Raw genomic sequence first — 24,613 nt, forward strand, 5'->3', positions numbered from 1 at the left:
AGTCAAAGTTTGATTATTATAGATTAATAGATATTACGGTCAAACTAAGTTAAATTGTGTGCTACTTGAACAAATCTGTTGTTCATGAAAATAGCGAGCATTAGGGTCTGTGACATCTTACAAATTCTAAAAAATATTAATGAAAAGTTAATACAGTAAAATTACTAATAATAATGAAATGTTAGGTAGTTGGTGATTTGTGTACATTTTTATCGTTTAATCAACCCTTATACATAACTTTTTGAACTGTAAGTTTTTATTAAAGAGTTTGTTTAGGAATTTATTGTTCGCTAAGATAGTATTGTCTATTAAAATCTAGATAAAATAGAATTCCTTCAGATAGAATGTTAAGTTGAACAATAAGGAAACGTTATACCAAATTGCGGGAACAAGGAATGAATTCTCCTTTTGCATAACAACACTTTCACTTTCCTTAATCGCAGTTTTTATGCCTCCATGTTTTTATAACGTTCAGTCAATGATTCAACTGGATATGTCTTGAACTTTTTTAGTATAACTAATAAATTATAACTCATTTTGTAACTTTTATGTAAACCACCCACATTTTATTGATACTGTTTTAATAGTTTCTAAAAATTGCTTTTTAATTTATTGGGGTTTTATACTAGGCCACACAGGATTGGGTGGAATCTTTATCTTAAGAGGCCTGTTGAAACCATGGTTTGCTACTATGGACACATAATACTTGTCACAATAATCCAAAAGATACAAATGTAATTTGGAATATCAAAATGCAATTACGGTTGTGCGTTTATTTATTTATGACCTTCTTTACCTATTTAAAAATTCACATATTTTCAGGCTGCTATAAATTATGTTTAGATTACGGTGCAATATATTATCCCGTGATGTTACACACTGCAAAAAGTAGTATAAAATGGAATAAAATTGTTCCCTAAAATTGTACGCTACATACGACGAGCCATATATCTGAGGAGATTTTACATTCAATCCTGAGGAATATGAAAATATTCCTCACTCGGAGCAAACCTCAAGTCTCAGAGCGTTTCTGGTATATAGCTGGACGTCTCTTTATTCATTTGACAGCTCATTCCATGATGTTCAATTTGGTTTTGCCGTTAAACTACACGCGAACATCGAATTGATATATTTCCCAGATAATTGGAAACAGTTCTAGCTGAATGTGATCGAGCATTTTCATGGCATTGATGACAAGGCATCGTCCTCAACGTATGGCGCTAATGGTACAACAGCCTCCGGAAGAATGTCCTGTATTTTATAGTTACAAACATTCATTTCAGTTTATTTATTTTCATGTTTACTTACTGTTATAGAGCATTTCATAACGTTAAATCTTTGTTGTTAATAGTTAAAAAAGATTTTTTTCAAAAAAATCATATAGGGCTAATAAAGGTGAACAAAAAAGGTAGTACCTGGGGTAATGGCCTTTCTAAGACAGCGATCGATATTAACAACTTTTGAATTGATTGCGATAAATTATGAACGGATGATACAAGTGCATTTAGGGTTCTCAGCAACAACCTCGTCAACAGAGACATGTGTATTGAAATTATAATTCAATTCATGCCCAATCCTTGTAAAGGATGTAGGTGTTTTGTTTCATCTCTTAAAGTATTGAGGTTCAAGTTAAGGCCATTCTTAAAGTTTCACCTATCGCTGATCTGATAGTCTTTTTAATGTTATTAATAAGATATCTACTTTTAGTAATAATGATAGAAATAGTTTTGTACATGAATTTGAATGCAACATCTTTCCAGTCCAAACTAAAATCAAAGCAATTTTTCATATTCAAGTTGAACATTAAGTACAGGCTTTGAGCTTGTTTTTGGTTGCTTTTGTGGAGGTACAGCCACCCGTGTGCAGTCTCAAGTTGGAGAAGGACCCTCTTTCCCCTTTAAGGAAGAGGCTTACATATTAGGAGTTCCATAAGACAGAAAATTCAGAAGATTCACCCTAGAAAGCGTCCACCATTATGAGTAACCATCGGCATCCGTTCGACACCTTACTTCCATTGCTTTATTTGTTATTCACATTAAAAATCAACTACATTATTAGTCTTTAATTAGTTTAATAAAGTAAGTAAAGTAATATCTATTTTTCAGACAGGCTACTAACTAAAAAACATACTTTACTACAAAGTTCTTATATTAAACATTAAATAAAAATTAAATCCAAAACCTAAAGACCGGGAATCGAACCGAGTACTTGGCTTGCCTTGTTAGCTTAGTTTCGTGTAATACAGAAGAATACAGTCGAGTGTTAATACTTTATTAAGTGCTTATTTATTTATCACAATTACCAACATTACCAACTTATCAAAATTGTGCATCTAACCTCAATTATTCTCATACTCTAGTTGCTTACCATCAATTTAAGCAATTGCCATCCTCTGACATCGGCTTTCCTATTTAGACATTTATTCCCATTTCTTGAGATTCTTCTCTACCACTTTAGCCTTCGGCTTAACCTCTAACAAAAAGATTTGGCAGGTATTTCTGAATACCTTCAGGCGAAGCTAACCAGAAAAGGTTCCGTGTACCTTGAACCATACTTTACATATTGCCGTTCAGTTCTCCATCGGGCATTCGTAACTTGAGGGATGAACTGCCTATTCTCCAGCTGGTGCATCCAGTTCGTCAACCATTGCTCCATTTGAGGATTTCTGGTTAGATGAACTCGTCCCTACCCTAGTGTTGGAGGTGGCTGCTGTTGTTACCAATAAAATACCATGTTGTTACCATACCGTTAATTGTTATTCAAAGTACTTTTTTCCTTTATTTTTGTTTAGCGCCCTTCAGCGTTTTATTGAGGGAAATCACAGAATCTAACTTCTGTAGTCTTTTGTACTACTAGAGTATCAAGTATCATGGGAAAAACTGGTACTCTGCGTTTAGTAGCAGGCCTGTTAACGAATGCCAGGATCAGTAAATGGGAAGGACTTTTTGATTTTTGCAGAATTGATTAGTATTAAAGTTTTAATCAATGCCATGTTTTATCTATTAAGTTTCAACTCCATATTAAGATAAGTTTTGTCAAAAGTTTTTACGATTTGATTATCATCTTAAGAAAGGGCTCTCCCTAAAAATCTTGTTACGTTCTCCGTACCTTCATGATTACACTGACCAGAAGATCTAGTGAAGAAACGAAAGGGAGTTTATTTCTCAAGGGCAATAAAGGAAGAAGAGGGTGAAGAAAGAAAGGGAGCTTTTAGGAAGACATGATGAAAAGAGATTATCTAGAGAGTCTGTATCAATAAGCCAATATTATGCCGAAGTTTGGTTTACTATCAACAATGGCTCTTTTTTTTTTAGGAGGAATGCCGTTTGCTTTTTTCTTTTTTTTTTACAGACTAATTTCGCTTTGATATTTTTTAAGAATTCATTGAATCCGCACTAAATAATGTAACACTTTATACTCCACTTAGCCCAGAAGATGTTCAAGGTTCATCGAAACGTTGGTAGACGAAAATTACAAAAATAATAAACAAAACAAAGGTTACACTGTAATATATTCTTAAGGACCTTCAGGAAGAAAAGCAAGTAAATTTAAAATGCATTGGTTTTTCACTTAATTAAGTTATTTTTTGAATATTTAAGTATGAAATTTGTACTTACTAAAGATGAAAATTTATGTGACAAGTTTTCGATTTACCATGTGGCTATAAACTAATTAAATACCTTCAGATTTCACAACACCTTTCTAGTTAATAGTCAGAAGATAATAGTGTAGTTTATCTTGAAACAGTTTCACAAGAGCTGTAAGACAAGCATCTCATCGTTAATTTGTTACCTAATGTGAAACATGATGTCTTAATTATTTCTCACGCGATTGTAACAACAGGCTTTTTCTTTCAGTTAGATTTGTATATTTACTGTATCAAAGATGTTTGGAGAAAGATATCAAGTATGAATTGATCTTCCTTTTTGGTGTACGGATGTGGAAAGTGTAGATACGCCGGAAAGAATGAATTTACTAGGGGTGGCCACTCTAGTTGGCGGTGGATTTTCTGAAGCCTGATTTTCTGACGCTAGGGTGCCTGGGGTAGATGTTGCCCGAGTCAGGTACTAAAATCCTTATTGTTCAATGGCCATTGCTAACACGTAATAATAAATAATCTCACTGATTCCATCCGTTAACATATAACGTGAATAATTTTTACCCTTCTGACTGCTTTTTGATTTGCATAAATCTCTGAAGATTGAATCATCAAATTTAAGAGTAGAGAAATTTTGAGAGTAAGTCAGAATACAAATGTCTCTTTTCAAACCTCGTGATCCAATCCCTGATGATCGAAACCGTTCAGGATGACAAAAAACAGGGAAAACATAATGGTTGAAGTCACTGATATTTTTCAACATTGCAGTTCCAATTATGAGTTCGGATAAGTTAATGAGTTAAATGTTAATAAGTTACCATTAGAACTCAATAGGCTAAAATACAAAAAAGTCCTTAGAAGGTTTGGGTTAAAGGCTAGTTCAAAAGATGTATATAATTAAGTTTATAATTTCTTCTGAAGTGGCAGTGAAGAGTGTTACGTCCATTTACTTCACCTGGAAAACTAAATTTTGAAGGAAATGTGAGGTGCATTTTTGGCAGAATAGCATTCTGAATCATTGGATTTTCTGGACAGCGGATCCAACTATTAAGTATCTTATAACGATGGTTATGGTTTTTTCGACCGTTGTTGATAGATGATTTTTGGTGAATATCGAGGTGCGGTTTTAAATAAAAACAACTTTCAACAGTTATGATGATATACTCGTAGCTCTACATTTAACTTCACAAACTTTTTTATAATATCCTGAAGAAGGTAGTAAAAATTACCGAAAAGTTGGTATAAAGCAAAAAAGTTGTATTTATTGATGACTGCACCTCGATATTTCCCAAAAATCAATTATCTAACATTACTTTACTGCAATTGTAATTGCATTTATTACTTATAAAGACTTGGTCTTATATCTGGAGTTTGAAAAAATTATTTATACATAGCTTAGTCTGAATAAAGAGCAAGTAACTCAAATTTTGAACACAGAAGTAACTCAATAAATAGAACATACAAAAAAGACGTTATAACAAAAATAAAAACTCTTTCTTTACAAAACTGAGAAAGGTTATAATTTGAAAAGCATTGCAATTACCTAAATAATCAAGTACATCTTACTACAATTAAAAAATAATAATAAAATAATGATAATAATAATAATAATCAATATTCGATCAAGAATTTTCTTAATATTAAACAATTAATCAGAGATATATAGTACAAACTGTTCAATTTAGTTTCGTCATCGATCACGTGCAAAGATTCCATTGTATGTTGAGTGAGATAAGTAGCGATATATTTGTGACTGAATGAGGAAAAAACAGGGCAAGTATTCAGGAAGTGCTGTAAATTATCATTATTATTAATAGTAAACGATATGAGTTGGTAAAACCCATAAAGACTTCATAAAGAAGGGAGGTTTGTTCTACCTAGAACTTTCAAGACGATGGTACAATAAGACTCATTGGCTGCACTGCTTTGGGAATAAGATCCACCGAGTTTCAATGGTAAAATAATAAGCAATATTACAGAGGGTGTCCAGCCTGTTTAGTTTGTCTAAGTGGGTGTAATTGTGGGGGTTAAGATTTCTTTTAGAGTAAGTGAGAATGTGAGTGAATCTCGTGTTCATGACGTGTTCTCTCCAATTTGAAACATATTTAGTCCTCATAAAATTATCAAGCTGGGCAAACTGTAGCCTGAAATATCATTAAAGAGAAAGTCTAAATCCGTCCTCTAGATTCAGTTTTATTTTTTGGTTATTGATTTGGTATTTAGACGTGGGATCAGCGCTTCTACTCGCGAATCTCTTTATAAATAAATTTTTATCAACTTTAACCTCTAATTTCTAAAAAAAGAATCCGGTAACCAAATTTTGTACAAGTTTTATACGAGTATATGTATTTTATTAAAATAATGAGTCTAAATCCAAATAAAAAAGCAATCAGTAATGGAAAAATTGTGAACAAGCCTTATTATTTTAGATACAAAACGCGGAGGTTGTTATAAAAGCGCTGGAAAGATTGTCTTCCTAAATCAGAATAAAGAATCTTTTATTATGAAAAAAGAAAAAGAAAAAGCAGTATAAAATCTAATTCACAATAATTGCAACGCCCTATCTACTGACATTCTTCTAGAGCCGACAAAGCTTTGAGTTAAAAAGATAATAGCGACTTTGCAATAAGGAGTAGATGACTGAAATTTAGCTGTAGGTTGAGATTAAGGAGATGGCGGATAGCAAATATCAAGCGCAGGGATTATTTGGTAGGGTCTTCAGGAAAAGGAGGAGATAAGGTCTATTCCATCTTCTCAACTCCCACCTTACTGCCCAAAATCTTCAAATTAAAATAATAATAATGCTAACAAAGTTTGTTAACAAGATGAGCCACAGGGCTTATGGCACAAGAAGTTCAGCAGTTGTTTATAAAACAAAGTACATTAGAAATTAAGCATCTGAATTCTCTGAAATTTCCTTAAAATTTTGTTATAGCCGTTTTTTTGAATTAATGTATGAATCAAGTATGTATGAGATCTTCTCGGAAATTACTTCTAAACTTTTCTTTAATTTTCGCAACAGCATCACCAACTTAACATTGTTGGTAATTTTAAATTTAGCCAAAAGATGCGAATTTCGAATTCTTTAGGAACGGTTAGAGTAGGCTTTCCTGTAAGAGTACATTTATGTGTAATGTAAAGTTTTACAAATTTACAGAAAGGATTTAAGTCTGTGTCCTGAAGCATTTAGTCACTCTACTAACTGTGCTTAACTTCTATCCTTTACAAAGACTATAAAGCAAATAATCTACCAAGACGATCAGGGAAGAAATGGAATACGTAGAAATAGGTTTGAAACAATAAGAACCCATATTGAGGGATTCCCACGAACATTTATATGGGTCATACATAAAGGGGTACGAATTGGACAGGATTTTCCACTTCTTTGAGATTTCGTCAAAAATGACTCGAACTATTTTCTGTAAACAATTTTCGCGCATATTACTCAAATGGTCTTCAACTTTGAAACATTTTCACGGGAAAAATGGAATAAAGAAAAGGCGGTTGGTCGGTGGGCTATCCTTTAAAGGACCATTTGAATATAATTTAAGGTTTTGTATCCTGTTTATAAAGCAGGGATAAATGTCTGGCACACATTCCGAGTTAGATGAAAATTCCCATCATTTTACTGAATACATTATTTACTTCTTCGGGATTTTTCTACAAATAGTTTCACCTATTTCCTTAAAACTTTCTATTTTCTTTGCACCAGTGTTGGTCTACCACATTTTTTTTGATAATTTTTTGTAAGGATAATTCTATTAATGGAATATTGGGATTTAGGGTGACTATTCTTCTCTCTAACGTACCATTTCATTATTGTGTACGTCTCACTTTTCTCAGTAAAGTATGATAATATGTTAATGTAAAAATATCTTAATCTCCAAAGATAAAGAATTGTCTACTCTTCGTTTAATAATTATTGAAATATCAGCGCTCTCGGTTTCCCTGAGCCACATTTTGAGTTTCCTTCTCGAGTAAAGAAGTTAATATAACTAATTAAGCTAATTCGCTTGGACAAGTAAAAAAACTCCTTGCCTATTTCTAACTGGGATAAAGCAGGAATTGTCAGGACTTACATCTTATGAACTCTGTAAATGGGAAGAAATTTGAAAGAGGCATGCTAGTGTCAAGTAACTCTACAGCCCGAAAGCTCCAAGGGCCGCTGGTGGAAGGATGTTTCTCGGAACGATTGCCACGTCTTCGTAACTAGGGCTGTGTTTCCTCGCTCAATGCAGGATGTCTGACAATTCCCAAGAAACCTTTCTCTTCAGCCTAAGTTCAGATAGGAAGCATCTCAGTCCAACAAATACCAAATTCTAGTGCTCCCACTGCGTGACACGATTACCAACAGGGATGAAGGGAGGAACTTGGGTGTAAGAGAGTGCTGTTACCTCCGTCCTGAAACTTAGCTCACTACAAACAAACTTTCACGCTGAAAAAAAAGGTGAGATCTTGTGGCAGAGCTATTATTAGAATCAAACTAATTGCTTGATCAGAACTCAAGAAAAAGAAGTAGACTGAGTCTGCTAGAGTCGGTGTTCTGCATAATTATCTCGAAGAAGCTTTTGTTCAAACTCATTAGCGACCTTCATTGGAAGAGAACGCGCAGTTCCCTTCTCTGTACTTTCGAAACCCTTTTATAAAATATAAACACTCAATCCCTTTTATTTAATATAAAACGAAAACCTGAATGCACCCTTCAAATGAATAAAAAAAAAAAAGAGATGAATTTTTACTTTTTTGGCTGTTAATTTCTTGTACATCAATCAAATTGTTCAGTCCTGCTTTAAAACAGAACCCCCGCAGCTCCATGTCCTGCTGGGGATGCTTTGAAATAGGAGGGTGCTGAATTCACGTACGCTTAACAAGGGTGTTAGAAATGCATTTATAATTGGTTATGAGCGTACGCACAATGCAAGGAGCGTGTGCAAAATATCTTTGCGTATTCTTGTTTAACCCAGTTGGGGTGACGAGGGGTGGCAGGTCGATAGAGTGTCTGTTACCATGACAACATTTACAAGGGTGAGGGTAGGGGGTTGAACGACCTCGAGATGTAAACACTGGCAATACTTCCTGGTATGACGTCACCACCATTTCAGTGGGAAGCAGCCTGGTGGGGGTGGCTATAAGGTCATTGGCACAGTCACCCTACACGGGGGTGGACCTGCTGCCAGCCCCCTGCTGTCAGTACCAAACCGCCTCTTTACAGTTCCCCCGCCATCCTCATAATAACGCTTCCATTAATGATACACTACGCGAACTCAAGTAAATACAAGTTTTATATTTCACAGTTATATTTACAATCATTTTATTAATTTCTCTTACTGCAGGGTGCAGGTAAAGAAATTGTTGCGTCATTAAATTACGTAAACTGGGTGTAAAAGAAAGTCGTGTAACTGTTCACGCCATTTTTTATTCGCGCATTAAATATTAATAAAAATAACCTAAATCATCCCCGCTAATGTCGTGTGCATAAAACTAAGTCAGTAAGGAGAGCTTCGATTTATGTTCCTTGTGCAATTTGAATCAAAAAGAAGATGGTAAACATTTCATTGCAATCGCTCCTATTTTGAGTGAATTTAGAACCAGGTATTTGGGGAAGAGAGAGCTCACACAGGCAGAACTGATAGATGTGCTAAATGGTAAAGACTGGGATAATCTATGTAAATACTATGTTAATGTAGCCAGTAGATATAGAATTTTTTTAGATTCTGAGTTTAATTATTAAGAAGACAATGTAATTTGGTTCAATTAGGGTTTTATTATTATTATTTTTATGATTTAAGGCGCGTTATCTAAGGTAATTGGAGCCCGGAGCTTTTTTCAGTGCACTGCCGGCCTCCGGACAGTGTTCTCTCGTTACAGACAACACTGTCCATCACCGGACAGTGAGCTGTAAGAAGCTCCTTAGGAAGAAAAAATCTAAGGATCAGCAGCTGGATTCGAACCCGGGACCTCCGCGTGGGAGTCCAGTATGCTAACCGCATAGCTAATCCCTTCCCTCTTTATTTGTTGTATTATTTTCTCTTAATTAATTATTGTTCATGTTCATTTTTATTCAGCTTTTCCTTTCTTTTATAGTTTTGTTTTGTTTTTATTTGAGTAATTAAGTTTGTTTAATCTAACAACTCCTGGCAGACGGTGTCTTTACCATGCCTTGGATGCTTTCAGTTTAAATTTACTAATGTTAGTGTTTTTATGTTTATGTTTTGTTATTTACATACAACCCACTATCTCGATACACAGGAGCTCAAATGGGCACCGTTAATGGCTAATTTTTGATATTGGTAACATGTTGTACGGTGTTTTATAGGTATGGAATCATCTAATCGTGAATTACACAATTCACAATAAAAGAGAGCAGCTGGATAAATGATAATAATAATAGAATTCGACGCAAAGTAATCATCGGGATGAATGTATGGCGCCGGTATAAATAATGGTCACCTGGGATAATGAAACTAAATGCTGTGGTTAAACAATGCTGTTGTTTTTAAATGAGTGGGTGGGCTATAAATCGGAGGGTGATGACGTCAGGTCGCTGACCCAGTCACCCTGATTGCACCCTTATTGCAAGTCATAGTTTGAACTCTAGGTACATCTCTTTTCTTCTCCTTGGAATTATTAGTTTTGTTTTTGTGTTGTTCTCTATAAAGTTATAGTTTGAATACTAGAAATAAGACGTTTGGTTTAGTTGTTAAACTTTTCGACTGGTTATTGGGAGATTCCCAGTTCGAGTTTTATTTAACATTCTCAGTTAAATAAAATGTTAATAGGATAAAAAATTAATGCCAATTTCAGTCATTATAAACTTTATTATGCCGAACTTTCGACCTAGGGACTAGTTCATCTTAAAGGCTGTGGAACATATTTACAGTGTGTTAACAATTATATTACTAATTACTTATATTACAATGAATATGTATAATGTAAAGAAAATTTACAAAAACATTTACCTAATTTACAATATACTTTTGTACATCATTAGAGGGTTGGTGTGTCTTCTACCTTGTCTGTTCATGGACTGAATGTGATCGGTCTGTGTGTGATTGTGTTTGTTTGTGTGAAAGTCAGTGTTGCCAATTGTACAGTATTTTGTAGTAAGTTGGCGTATATGTTGTTTAAATTGTTGGTGTCAGTTTTGAAAATTAGACTGTTTTCTGTCTTAGATATGTATATCATTTTTTTTGTAAATTTTCGTTACATTAAACATATTCATTGTAATATAATTGTTAATTGTCAAACCCTGAAGATGACCAAATCCCTAGGTCGAAAGCTCGGCATAATAAACTTTATAGTGACTGAAACTGGCATTAATTTTTCATCCTATTGAAACTATGATTCAGTCACCTAAAATGTTAATGGTAAAGTATGATGCCACGTCTACGACACCAAATTTGGTAGATAGGCATAAAGCAGAGCCTGAAAAAAAATAGACAATTACTTTACTTACTTAAAATTAGAAATATAAAATATTCATATTGCAAACACACCGGTCGGAAAAGTAAAGTTGTTACACTTGCTTATTCCCACGGAACAAAGTAACAACTTTAAAAGATTGAAGCATTCACTTCATCACTATTAAGTCGAATTATTATTATTAAACTTTATTCGAAGGAAGTTAGCAATTCGCTTTAACAATCTCTGTTGGAGCTTTAACAATACTGTATAACTGCAACGGAACTTCCGATGCAGAGTTTTACATGCTTCTGAATAAATTTAGTTGAAATATTCGTTTCGGAATGTTAAGTGCTTTAAAAAGTCAAAAATCAGAAACAATTAAAAAATTAGAATATTTTCTAGTTACTTTAATTATTAATTAATATTTACTTTTGTTAAGATTATCCTTGTTTAAGATAAGTCACAAACAACGAAAATAATTATCATTTAGACACAATAATAAAAGAAAACAATAACAATAACAATTCGCATCATCTTCTAGACAACACTACAACAATTTTTAATTATTTATCTTGTCCTTACTACTATTCTAGTTTTATTGATTCACAACTGAATTCACTAGTGTTACTAGTCAAAGTGAGCACGTTGATATAAGTTCACACGTGCAATAATTGATGAGGTACATACCCAGTAATGTAGCATCATTGATTTCGTGGCTACTTGCATTTCCGAGAAGAATGGTAGCTAATAAAGAGGATCATAGGGGATTGGTATGAGGGATAAAGCTGAAGTAGAAGTAGAATGGAGTAGAAATAAATATGTCGGACGTTTCGAGGTGGTTTAAACCGGAAACGTTAACCAGAGAAGTATTGGCGAGAATTTAAGTCAAAAGGTGGTCGGTGAAGCAGCTAAATTGTTTCAATTGTTACGACAAAGAAGCAACTTTGTATTATTACGTGTTGAATTAAGCATACAAAATACTAGTAAGAGATGTATTTAAACTCGTAAGTTATTATCAGCTTAAACCCAGAAGAGAGCACTTTAGGACTGTTGTTTTCTGATTGTAAATTCAAATATTTATTCAGTAGCTAGTCAAACTTTGCAACGAAAGTTCGTTTGCTGTTTTACTGAAGTGTTAAAGCTTATACAGAACTTTTTAAAGTAAATTGATAAATTCATTATCGAATAAAGTTTAATAATAATAATTCGACTTAATGATCAAGCGAATGCTTCAGCGTTTTCAAGTTGTAACTTTGTTCAGAGTGATTACAAAAAAGTTCAGCAACTACTCTTTACCGAAAAGTGTGCAATTGCAGATCTGGAGTTACTCTGATCTGCCACCCCCTTTAGAAAGCTAGCCGTTATATATATACTTTGGAAGGGCCAGTCCTTTATTTGTGTTTGACTGACGACCAAGGGATTCTGTCTACCCTACCTAACAATTCCAGTCTTTTGTCACGGCCTTCAGAAATACCAATTATCCTAGCTACGATAATTTACATTACTTCGTTATTCTGCGTGTTCTGCATCACAAATAAAATAATTCATTTAATAAAATTGTTATTCTTTCTCTCAAAAGATGTGTACGTATTGTATGTATGCTGTAATCTGGAATTGGTAGCATAACTGTCCCTATAAAGAAACAGTTTCGCAGAAATAAGCATTGAGAAAAGGAAGTGGTAGAAGTTTGAAGTTGTGCTGTGTGCAAAGTTATATTGGTGGGAAATGGTTTGGGTATGGTAGAGATGGTATCTTCTATTGTTTTCCCTGATTAGGGCCAGATAGGCATGGCCATGGTACTTGAGTACAAATGGTAGGCGTGCAGGACCAGGAGTGGTAGAGTTTCCGTTCTAGCCACCAGATTATTGCTGCGATATACTTACATCTCAACTCCCCAGAATAATTCTAGAAATACATCTTCCATTTCCTTGTAAACAAGTTGTATTATTACTGTAAACAAGTTATTTAATTGTGTTTTTGGTCAATAAAAAATATATTCGGCAGTATGAAGTTTCGTCCGAGTAGAGTTTGAATTCACATCTAGTCATCAAGTGCTGACCATTTTTATTTATTTACAACCATAACAAATAGTAACCATGATTAAGGCGCCACGGTATTTTTAGTATCAGTGCAACTTCAGTGCCTTCTGAAAGATTGTTTTCGCAAGCTGCGTTGATAATGACCAATAGAAGATCTTCTCTAACTTCTGACTTAGTGAAAGCTCTTTTATGTATTAATGCTTGGGCAAAGAGTATCTTAAAAACGAAAATTTGTGGCAATATTTTTTAGATGCATAGATAGTCTTTTTTTTTTAAATTCATTAATTCTAAAATTCTAAAATATAATTCAAATAATATCTAAGTTCAAAGTATTAGATTATTAATAGTGAAATTTATGAAATTAAATGAATGAATGATATGAATAGTGAAATTTAGTGAATTTATGTAAAAATTAGGTAATTCTAAGGGGGCCGAGCGGTTAGGGGCGAGACCTGCGAAGCTAATATAATTGTGGTATTGGGTTCGATTCCCGGTCAAGGCCTTGGATTTTATTTAATGGTTAATATAAGAAATTTACAGTAAGGTATGTTTGCTAGTCGCCTCCGTCCACGACACCTAATTGATAGTTGGACGTAAAGCCCGCCTGAAAAAATAGGCGATTATTTTAATAACCAGGTTTATAACCATAATAATCATAATATAAATACAAGACATAAGTAGCGCATGTACCATTTATAAAACTTGAAATGGTTTTCATTTTTTGAAAAAAAAACAAAACAAAATGATTTATCTAAAACTTGCTTTTTGTTTTTTTTGTAGACAAATTACCTGTAACTAGCTGGATACCCTTTATTTTGAGAAAAAATTATTTACAATAATAATTAAATAAAAAGAAAACCTGATAATTTGAGACTACTTCTCATTAAGTTTAATTAAACTTAACCTAGAAATTAATACATTTACCAGAATGTAGGGATTTTCGGAAAATGTACATAATAGTTTCTTGTGCAATATGAAAGGTTCCAGGGAAAGGGCCAAACAAAATACTTCTCCTAAAATTGAATCAATTGCTGAAAACTACTAGATAACTTACTAGTATAACAGTATAACAGCAACTAACCAACCGCAACTGTCAAGAACGGATATGGTTGGTTTTAGCAGGTCCCGGATCCGCCAGTTGGTTCAGGTGTTGAGTGGACATGCGAATTTAGCGTATCATCTTTTTAAATGCGGCCTTATCCAGTCGCCAAATTGTGCTGGCTGTGGTGAGTCCGATGAAACTGTGAGGCACTTCGTTGAGGTGTGCCCAGTTTATTCTAAAACTAGATTCCTCGTCTTCGGAAGGTCAAATGTCTCCCTACCGGAGATTGTAGCATCTGGTAATCTTAACGATCTCTCTAGGTTTATTCAGTGCACTGGGCGATTGATTCGTTAAGCTCCCTAGTGCCCTGTTGCTACTTTTTTAGGTTACTATATTAGCATCTGGCAACTTTTAGCCGGATTTGTTTTTTTTTAAACCCCGGTATCTCTCATGAGATGAGGGGTGGGCGGGGAACAATGGGCATTAGGATTGCCTGCGTTCCTTCCCCTTTTTTTTGGTGGAACCGCCCGTCTTAAGCAATCTCATCTAACCAAGCGCAAGATTACCTGTGACTGCAGGTAAGTGCATTGTAAGTGCACAAACGTCAATTTTAATAATAATCGGTAAAAAATTAAATTAAGATATACACTTTCATAATGACCTCAAAATCCCTTTCATTAACGGCCTTACTAAAACTCGTTTCTTAAAATTTCATTCCTCTACAGCAGCTCATCCTAATCCTTTAATTGAACACTTATCTTCTTCCATTTACCAGGTAATCCTCCAAGGAGATTGAAGAGAAGATGGGGCCCCGCGATCTACTCCTTATAACAGTATAGTGCATCTGTTCACGTTAATGGAGTGTCGCCACTGGGTGCCTTCTCCAATCTTCATTCATGACATTGTTATATTATATCACATTTGCTTGTTACAACAACCTTTGCAGGCGCAAATTTCATTAAAAGATTAGAAAAAAAAGATGTACCTTAACAATTTTAATTCGTTTCTTAATCAATCCAACATTCCAAATTCAATAACCTACCTCACCTTCAGCGGGTTGCTTTCTTTTGTCTAAGTCAAGAGATTGTCTTCGTAACTACTACCTTTTTGGACCTATTTTCTAGCGCAGGTACATGTTTTGGCATTTACCAGGGGCAGATGGTGAATTTGCGATGAAAGTATAAATAAAAATGTATTTTGAATTCAATTAAAGTTTTAAATGTTTCCGTGACAGTAAAATGGATTAGATTAAGGAAGTGCTTAATATTGATCTAATAATATGGATCAATACTTATTAAGGAAATGCTTTGCGAATAATATGGATGAATCCTTATTTTATTTTATTTATTTTATTTAATGATTTAAGGCGCGGCAACATCTGAGACTATTGGCGCCCGGAGCTTTATTCAGTGCACTACCAGCCTCCGGACAGGGTTCTCTCGTTACAGAACGAACACTGTCCATCACCGGACAGTGAGCTGTAATAAGCTCCTAGAAAGAGACAATCTAAGAGCCAGCAGCTGAATTCGAACCCGGAATCTCCGCTTGGGAAGCCAATACGCTAACCGCATAGCTAATCCCTTTCCTATGAATCCTTATTCAGGAAAAAATGTTTCAATTGACTCCCAGAGATTTTTTTTTTCTCTACTTGTCTATTAAGAGTGTGTAGTGGTCAGCCGAGTTATGCAAGACGTCTTATACAAGATATCGATGCCTCGCCTCCGCTGGCCTCCTCAACACCTAACTTTCTTCAAGTTTACATCAACCCAGATTCTTGCTACCTCACCATAAAATTTTACGTTCCTTTTCTAAAAGTAATTTTAACTATTTCTACTCTTCTTCCCAACTTATTTGCGAGCTTCTATGTCAAGTTCCAGATATTTGCCCACTGTTTGTACCTCTCCCCTATATTCAACTTCCTTACTGCTATAATCTTATACTATTATAACAGTTCAAGCGTTAACAACAGCTTTTAAGCCTAGTCCAATACTCCGCTCATCCGACGGTAGCGCTATTGGCCATTTCATCATCCGAACTAATTCTTCGAAGTGATACCACTGAGAATCTTCTTCAAATGTCACTCATGTCATTTCAATCTAATGTTGCATTTTATTGGGGTATCGCTTTTCAAACTAAGGTTTCTAATTCGCACTGCCACACAGATAAGAATGTATAAATGAAAATTTGATAGAAGAAGGCGATGGTTATAAAGGGCAGATTGTGTGACCTAAATTTTATGAATTTTAGAGGAATTTGAATCCTAAAAAATAAACTTGTATAATTTGTAATTTGGAACATTTTTTTGGTATTATACCGCAATGTTAATATTGAAGTAACAAAATAAATTTGAGAACGGACAAAAAAATTATAGTTTCCTCAAGTACCAGACTAAAATTCCAATTCTGTTAAGATTTAGATTTACTAAATGGTACTTTTTTATTATTCGAAAATTTAATTCATTTCTAAATTCTGTGAACTGCAAGATTTTCTTTTAGAAAGCAGGAAATAATCGACTTGCTTAGGATAACATGGTTCAATTCGCCTCATTGCCAAAATTAGATAAAAAATAATTAAAGAAATTGTTAATGGTAACAGATATTGTAAATTAAAGAAAAAAAAAACGAATTTTAAAGTAAGAGTTAGAATGCTAGACACTGTTATACAATCAATAAATTCATCCTTGAGTGGTAGAGATAAGTTTTACAAAAGAAGCTGTAAAGAGGCGTAACTTAAGCACGGTTGGCCGTTGAGAGAGTGAATAGAGGGTCTAGGAAGAGTTTACCTGGTGGTAGTTACGCAAGAGGACAGTTACATGGTACGCGAGTAGCGGTCGGTCATTGAACTTGAGCCATAGTGAAAGTGTGACTATTGCTCGGGCTCAATCCCCTCCACTTCGACCACTATTGCCAACCCCATAGTTAACGTCTTGACTTCATTATTTTTATATACTTGTTTAAATAGCCAAACACATCACTACTACAATGAACTTGGTATGGCTCCCACACAATGTAACTTAACAATACAAATACAGACATTGAAATTAGGTTTATTTAAGTGTATGATCGAGTTATTATATTAACCAGCAACACTGAGTAGTTTAACTTGACTGCATATAGTGTGCGCCGGCACTGTACTTGTGTTGCATATTAAAACTTATTATTAGCTGATTGTCGATATTTGAATAAAACAATGCCCTTATGTAAGAATTGACTTTAAATATAGCTAGTCGTGATTAAAGCTCCTAATGAGTTGCATCTACATTACGACCAGCTCTACATTAATTTTAAACACAAAATCTACTTTCATGGGATCTATGAAAAATGAAGGTTCATATATAATCTGATTAAAATTTTAGCGATTCATTAACATTTTACATTATGTAAAAAATTTATTATTTATATATCCAATCATTTCAATCTAAAGTCCTTCAGCATATCGTCAACGCTCCTTATTATGTATCCAATTTAATCCTCCATACAGACCTCAGTATCCCTTTTGTCAATGACCTAATCCATTCTCGCTTCCTTAATTTCTATAATAGCCTAACCTTACATCCTAATCCCACAGCACAAGCCTTATCCACAACAACCCACCCCGACAGTACTCCACGACGCCTGAAACGACGTTGGCCTCTTGACCTTTTACCAATTTCCTAAACTTCCTTCCAACCTCTAGAGAGTTCCAGCATTGGCTGTCCCCCTCTCAGCATGCCTTCCCGATTGTGGCGCTGGATCCTCGGATTCAGCCTACAATCTGTGCATAACTAAATGATGACCACATTTACTTGATGTATATGTATACAGGTTGTAAATAAATAAATATATACAATATATAAAAAAAATATATATATATATACATGATATACAATAAGTGTACAATATATATACTAGTATAACTTTTTTTCCTTTATCCGTTGTAGCACGAATGTTTATTGTATCGCTATCCGGTTTAGGACTTGCATGCATCATCAGAAGTAAATTAATTAGTTTGGTGAAGAGATTCTACTTCACTTATGTTACCGTACTGCACTGCACTTGCTAACAGAGTGTGGATGTATGTTATTCAAAATGTTGATGAAACATTTTGTAAAAATAATGAATTAAAGTAATGAAACCTAGTAACTGTTTAAGGGTTCGGTAAGTTCATAAAATATATATTTATAACACCCATACGCACTATGTAACCTCCCTCAGTGAGTCAGCAAGTATACTGCGAGACGAAACATAAGTGAAGACGAAATCTCTATACCAAACTAATTCTGAAGACGGATAAAGGTCTGGAACCGGGTTAGTTCTGTTTATCTCTAGGGGTTCTAGATGCTTTATACGAATGTCCTGTGCAAAAAATAACCCTAAAGTATAACTACATACCCACATACCACTCTTAAACACAAGATAATCGTAAAAAAAGGTGAATGAACTTCCGCAAGTTCCAGGTGCTGCTTAGCAGATGTAGTTTCTTCTGCAATACTGACCGGCAGATGTTTAAACTTGTAAAGTAAAAGATAAAAAAAAATAAAAAAATGAAAGAAGAGTTACGTAGAAACAGTTTGAGCAGTAGGACAGCACAATGATGCACCAGATAAAGGAAATGGCCAGACTGCGGCGGAATGCTACGATACGTGCATTGAACTCATTCTGCACTCTAACACGTTAAAGGATAAGCAGCTCGTCAGAGCTTTGTTTTGTTCATTTACTTGATCATTTGTTTTGCTTCATAAATGGCGACAAACTTTAAATAATATAATCGTTAGGAGAACTTCCTCATTTCTTGGGAACTTTAAACAGAGCGTAGAATATCTATTTAGAAAAAGCATTTAAATAATCTTAGGTAATTTTTGTATATGATGTATAAAGAAACAAGCATAAATAAGTACCTGTTCTTTCGCAAAGAATGTATGTCTCAGAACTGTAATTCTTGAATTACCTCAAACCTGAAATAAACTACAGAGCAGTTCTCTCAGTGCTGAGGATGTCCTCCCCGAAAGTCGCTGCGCTTTTCCTTTCCCGAGGCTTATCAATCTCCTAGGCTGCCACCAAACCGATGGTACTTCTGCCTGACACTTTGCTTGCCAATATACGCAAATTTGTAGGTTTTAATGATGGGTCTCAGTGAATGCTAATCTCTATCGTCTTGATTATTGATTATCGTCTTGAAAATCGACCAGACAATTTCCTTCCAAAAAACTTTCTCTGCTAAATTTTATTGACGCATCGCATCAATATGTAAGGTTTTACTAATATTTAGTTAGATTTTATCAAGGGCTTTTCTTTTAATCCTAAGTTGATATTATTATTTTAGAAAAATTTGTATGGTGTTATTTGACTACTGTAGAAATAGCGAGAACAATATTTTTTTAAATAATGATTTAGGGCGCGACAACATCTTAGATTATTGGCGCCCGGAGCTTTTTTCTGTGCATTGCCGGTCTCTGGACAGTGTTATCTCGATACAGACAATACTGTCCATCACCGGGAAGTGAGCTGTTAGAAGGAGAACAAGATTAAGCACAAATAAGTTATCTTTCGTACCCAACGTGACTTTTGGCCCGACAAACTACTGGTCTCCATCGTCTTCTATCTCTTGCTTTTTTGTTGCGTTCTGAACAAAGTTTTCTTTTCACGGTATGGTGGTGTTATCCCGCTTTGCCCAACCCCTAACCTGGAGGACCAGGGATGTTCTCTGACAGGGTCTCCTTCCTTTAGATGGCTACTGCCTACTATACAAACAGCTATTTTAAAGAGGAGATCATCTCGCCTCTATTACACATCATCATGATCTATACAGGGTGAACCAGTAAGTAATGTCCATAGGCCAGGTGTATGTAGTACATCTAAAGCAGAGTTCAATGACGTATTGGCCAACTTCATATTTACCACTGTCTTGAGTGACGTCACCTATTTTTTTTTCTAAATACATTACTTTTTTTTGCAATAAAAATGTTATTACTCAGAAAGTTTTAGTCCGAATTCGATTCTGATGACACGGTTAGAAAGACAGATAAATTTCCTAAAAATGGATACCATTTCGAAGCATAAATTATTCTCCAAACAGCCTTAATCTTCCTCCGGAAACTGGGAAAATAAAAGTTATCGAAATTTTTAGGAAAACTCATTAGGCCCTTATGTGATCATTATCAGACTAGGTGCTGGCACTTTTTATAAATGTTTCCTTGCCTAATGGGCTTTCAAACGGTATATCATTTTCCAGGATTCCTTTTATCTTCGTACGAGAAATTAATAGACCTAGGTCTGAGCAATAATTTGAAAATTTGGAAAAGTTGCTAAGCAGCTAGAGAAATTAAATATAAATGGAAAACTAAAAAAAAACTTTTAGTAAGTTACCAGATGTCTCCGAAGCCCAAAGTAGTACTGAGGACTAAGTAAGTAAAAGAGCTTACTTTTTGAAATCAACGACGGAACATCTTATTCTTATACTTCTTCTGAAAATTTGCTTTCAGATTGAAATTGATTTGGGGTTGACAACAGCGTGAAAGCAGCAACCATCTGACAGTAACCATCCAGGCTATCTCCTTCACAAAATAGATCAGTTAAAAACTCACTAATAATAATATATAATCATTGATTCTGATTATTTAATATGTATTTGATTAAAAAAGGAACTATTATAACTATTTTGGTAATTATTTTAAATGTCCTTACAAGAGTCCTTAAAGCGTTGACCTGTCTAAAAAAGGAAATTAGATCAACGAAGAATTATAAATATTGATCTATGGGGAGGTTGAAGAACGATGAACAAGGAAATACCAGGGCGGGCGTTGTTCCAATTGGCTATTGACTAGCCACTCGACTGGTAGGTCATATGCTTCAAATATCTTAGTTAACAAGGCTGAAAGATGTGATTTGTGTGGCTAAGATGAATATAATATTTTTCATTATCATTTAAAACCATTCAGTAAAAAAGAGAGCATTATTTGCTTTAATTATTTTGTAAAATGTGAAACAATTTCAGGATGTTTACTTAATTTTCAAAGTACCGTTACTGTCCGTTGATGAACAGTGTTGTCTGTAACGAAAGATCACGGTCCAAAGGCCGGCAGTGCACTGAAAATAGCTCTGGGCGCCAATAACCTCAGATGTTGACGCGCCTTCAATCATAAACAAAAATAATTAATAATTCCTGAAAGAAATTAATATTTTGTCTTCTTACTTTCCTTTCTCCTCTTTTGAAGAATGTTAGCTCGGTAACCAAATTAAAAATTTTGTATTTTTCATAAATGGTTAAATTTCGTGATTATAAATGTAAATTTGAACTCAAGATTGAAATGGAGAAGTTTATTAAATAGAAGAAGTCAGATGATGACCCAAGTTGAGAAAAGTTATTGCCCCCTAATCACTCCTTACCAAATTGAAGTACAAATAGGAATACTTCCGGATACACATCTGCTTTTGACAGACGTTGTGTAGCTTTATTCTGTCAATGTGAAACCACTTTTTCTGGTATAAAACTTGCGATATTCACTCGTATGTTTCATTATTGCTAACAAAAATTTAAAATTATATTTAATTAGGTTAGAATTTTAGAAACAATTTAAAATAATATATTAATTTGGTAGTTTGACGTTATGCTCGCCTGAAAAATAGGCGATTACGTTACTTTACTTTTGGAAATTAAATTAGGGCAGGTGGTACATTCTGTTACCAGACACTGCTGCTATTAGGGTGTAGGCGGACCGTTTTTACGTTCACAGAAGTAACATCCTTTTTTCTTTTATAGTCCAGGATATTTCTAAGAAGCTACTACAGCGCTATTGTCTTCTTGGTCCGCAAAATGCCAAAGATCTCATTTTGCGAAGTACAGGGCACGCCACGCAATCAAAGAGAAACCATGAGCCGTTTCTTCTTACTCTTCTTCTGAATCTGTGCATGAGGATTCTCTCCACCATGTGAAAATGAAAAAACGCCAGGTCAGATCGGATTGGCAAGAGCACTTAGGATTCAGACCAAGATCCGCGGCCAGTTTGCCACCAGAAGCAGGCAGTTTGCCATACACCTTGGCCAGGAAGTGGTAGTAGAATGACCATGTACCTCACTAGCTGGAAGTACACGACTAACTACTTCCCAAAAGTTCCTTTGTCGGTATAAATAGTCCTTGCTACCTCTCTTCGTGATACCAGGTACGAAAAGATAAGTTTGGGCATGGAAATTCGCGGTTACTCCTGTCGTCTGTAAATTTCATTCTTAATTATAAATAAAATTTTAGCGATTATTACAGACCAGTTATATCGATTACAATAGTTTAAGCTGTAATTGATGCTACTCATACAGTTGTCTTATTAAAGCAATCGAAGTTAGATCATCGCTTCTTAACCTTTTCTTATAAGCGGCGCACCAAAATTAGATGTACATTTAATACATTTATCCGTGGAATGTTTTCCCCGTAGTAACCTTAATTAAAGGTTTCGATGTAGAAATAGAGGAGAGGTCTGTTTCAATAAACAAGCGAGCTGTAGGTGCGACTGTGGTAATTTGAACCAAGAATGGTCTCAATGAATATTGGCATATATCAGTAGCTAAATAAATACAAAGTCTAATGTTTAATTTTTTACTATTATAATTAATTGAAGACTAATTAGTTTACTTATGTTTCAGGTAAGTCTTAATGGCAGGAATATTCAGCAAAAATATGGCGTAAGTTTTTATTCTTAATATTTTATTTCTAGTGAAGTAGTAATGTTCTGTTATATAATGTTTGTAATTACGTGTGGTAGACGAGGGCGGAAGTTCATTTTTAAATAATTGACATTTTTCTAAAAAATTAGTCATTTTTAAATATGTTTCTAAAAGTAAGTACGTAAAGTAAAGTAATCGCCTATTTTTTCAGGCGGGGCTTAACGTCCAACTACCAATTTAGGTGTCGAGGACGGAGGCGACTAGCAAACATACTTTACTGTAAATTTTTTTTTATTAACCATTAAATAAAATCCAAGGCCTAGGACCGGGAATCGAACCCAGTACCACAATACATATTAGCTTCACAGATCTCGCCTCTAACCACTCGGCTACCGTGGCGCCTAAATATGTTTATATTTGGAACTTACTAGTTAATCGCGAGCTTTAACTAGGGCTAACCTCTTTAACTCTCAATACCGTTTTCAATCCTCGGTTTATAATATAAATTACATCGGGTCAAATTACAACTTTTTATTTAACATTTAGCCCATTAACTCTCTTCAGAAGTTCTAGTTTGGTGAAGAGTGAAGTTTGAGATAATATGTTTACGAAATACCTAAGGGATTCAAAATTTTGTCTGTAATCCAATTAATTTTGCAATGGTCCAATTACGAGAACAGCAGTTTGCTGATGAACAGTAATTGACAGTAATTTTGTTGAACATTAAATTGATGGGAATGGTGATGTAAAAACTTCCGTCATGACGATTCTGCTGGCATTGATTGCCGCAGGTGGATTTCACTTTTTGACTTTTTGTGGATATCACTTTTTGAGTTCGTAGTCAAGTCTTACACTCATTGTCTACCACCTTTCCTTCCTGCAGCGAGCTTCCTAATTGGTATTCATACTAGTTGGTTTAAAGACTCTTTGAAAGTTCGAGTTAAATTACTAGGCAACTAATTACCTTGTGTAAGTATTTCCATTCGGACTTTTTAGTTGCCGTGGGCAAGAAATGAGATCCTAATATGTCAAAGGTTATTGACACAATTATCATGGTTATGCGCCGGATCCCAATCTAAAATAATTCTAAGAAATATTGTCTTATTCTATGAAGACATTTTTATTGAATTCTTGAGTTCGAAACTTGACCATGATACCGCTCGATTATTTAACATAAAATTTATGTATTTATTTTATTTAAAGAATAAGTGTTTAGCAGCAAATTCGACACGATAGACACGGACCGCTCTGATTTCCGGGAGAAAGTGTTCAAAATTGATTTAAATAAATGCTCAAACATTTACAGAATAAATTAATTTACCTTCTGAAGGGTGTTTAATTTTTAAGTCACCTTCTTTAAATCTGTTTTAATAACTCAAGTTTTAATGATGTTTCACTCCACTATTAAGTTTTCATTGCTACTTCATATTTTTAGAGAAACACCAAACAATCATTATTAGCTTTAACAATAATCCTGTTTGGAAGAATTAGTTTTTTGGGCTTCTAATAAGAGGAAATTTACTATTACGTGTGTAATAGTTTTGTAACCTTTGTGAAAAAATTGGCACGGGTATAACGTGCCAAAAATAGTGTATAATTGAAATATTTAGGACAGCCAGTTTTTGGCACAATGTCTAGGTGAGTACACTTACAATTTCTTCTCTTCGGTCCGGTGAAGAGATACTCTCTCGCGCAGGCGCATAAGCAAAAATATTTTACATTCACTTATTTCAACAGAAAATTGGGTTTCTCCAAAAATATGTTCCGAGGACTCCAAGGTTAGAAAAAGTGGTTGGCTACGTGTGTCCCTTTTTTACTTTTTGGTACATGCTTGTTTTGTGATATATATGCCACAAAACGGAAGTATAAATTTCATTTCAAGTTTAGCGCCATTGAG

At 34.5% G+C, this 24,613-nt stretch overlaps 1 protein-coding gene across 2 annotated transcripts in view; it reads left to right on the forward strand.

Annotated features, from left to right (window-relative positions):
* Positions 1-24,613, forward strand: part of Hr4 (nuclear hormone receptor 4) — a 370,802-nt gene that overhangs the window by 146,685 nt on the left and 199,504 nt on the right. For both annotated transcript variants that reach the window (XM_074137740.1, XM_074137713.1), the window contains exon 2: positions 22,696-22,734. The gene's annotated coding sequence lies outside the window, so the exon portion shown is untranslated. The remainder of the gene's footprint in view (positions 1-22,695; positions 22,735-24,613) is intronic.

This window comes from Rhodnius prolixus, unplaced genomic scaffold, assembly GCF_049639745.1.
Source record: "Rhodnius prolixus isolate KJV_2025 unplaced genomic scaffold, Rpr scaffold_1, whole genome shotgun sequence".
Taxonomy (NCBI): Eukaryota; Metazoa; Arthropoda; class Insecta; order Hemiptera; family Reduviidae; genus Rhodnius; species Rhodnius prolixus.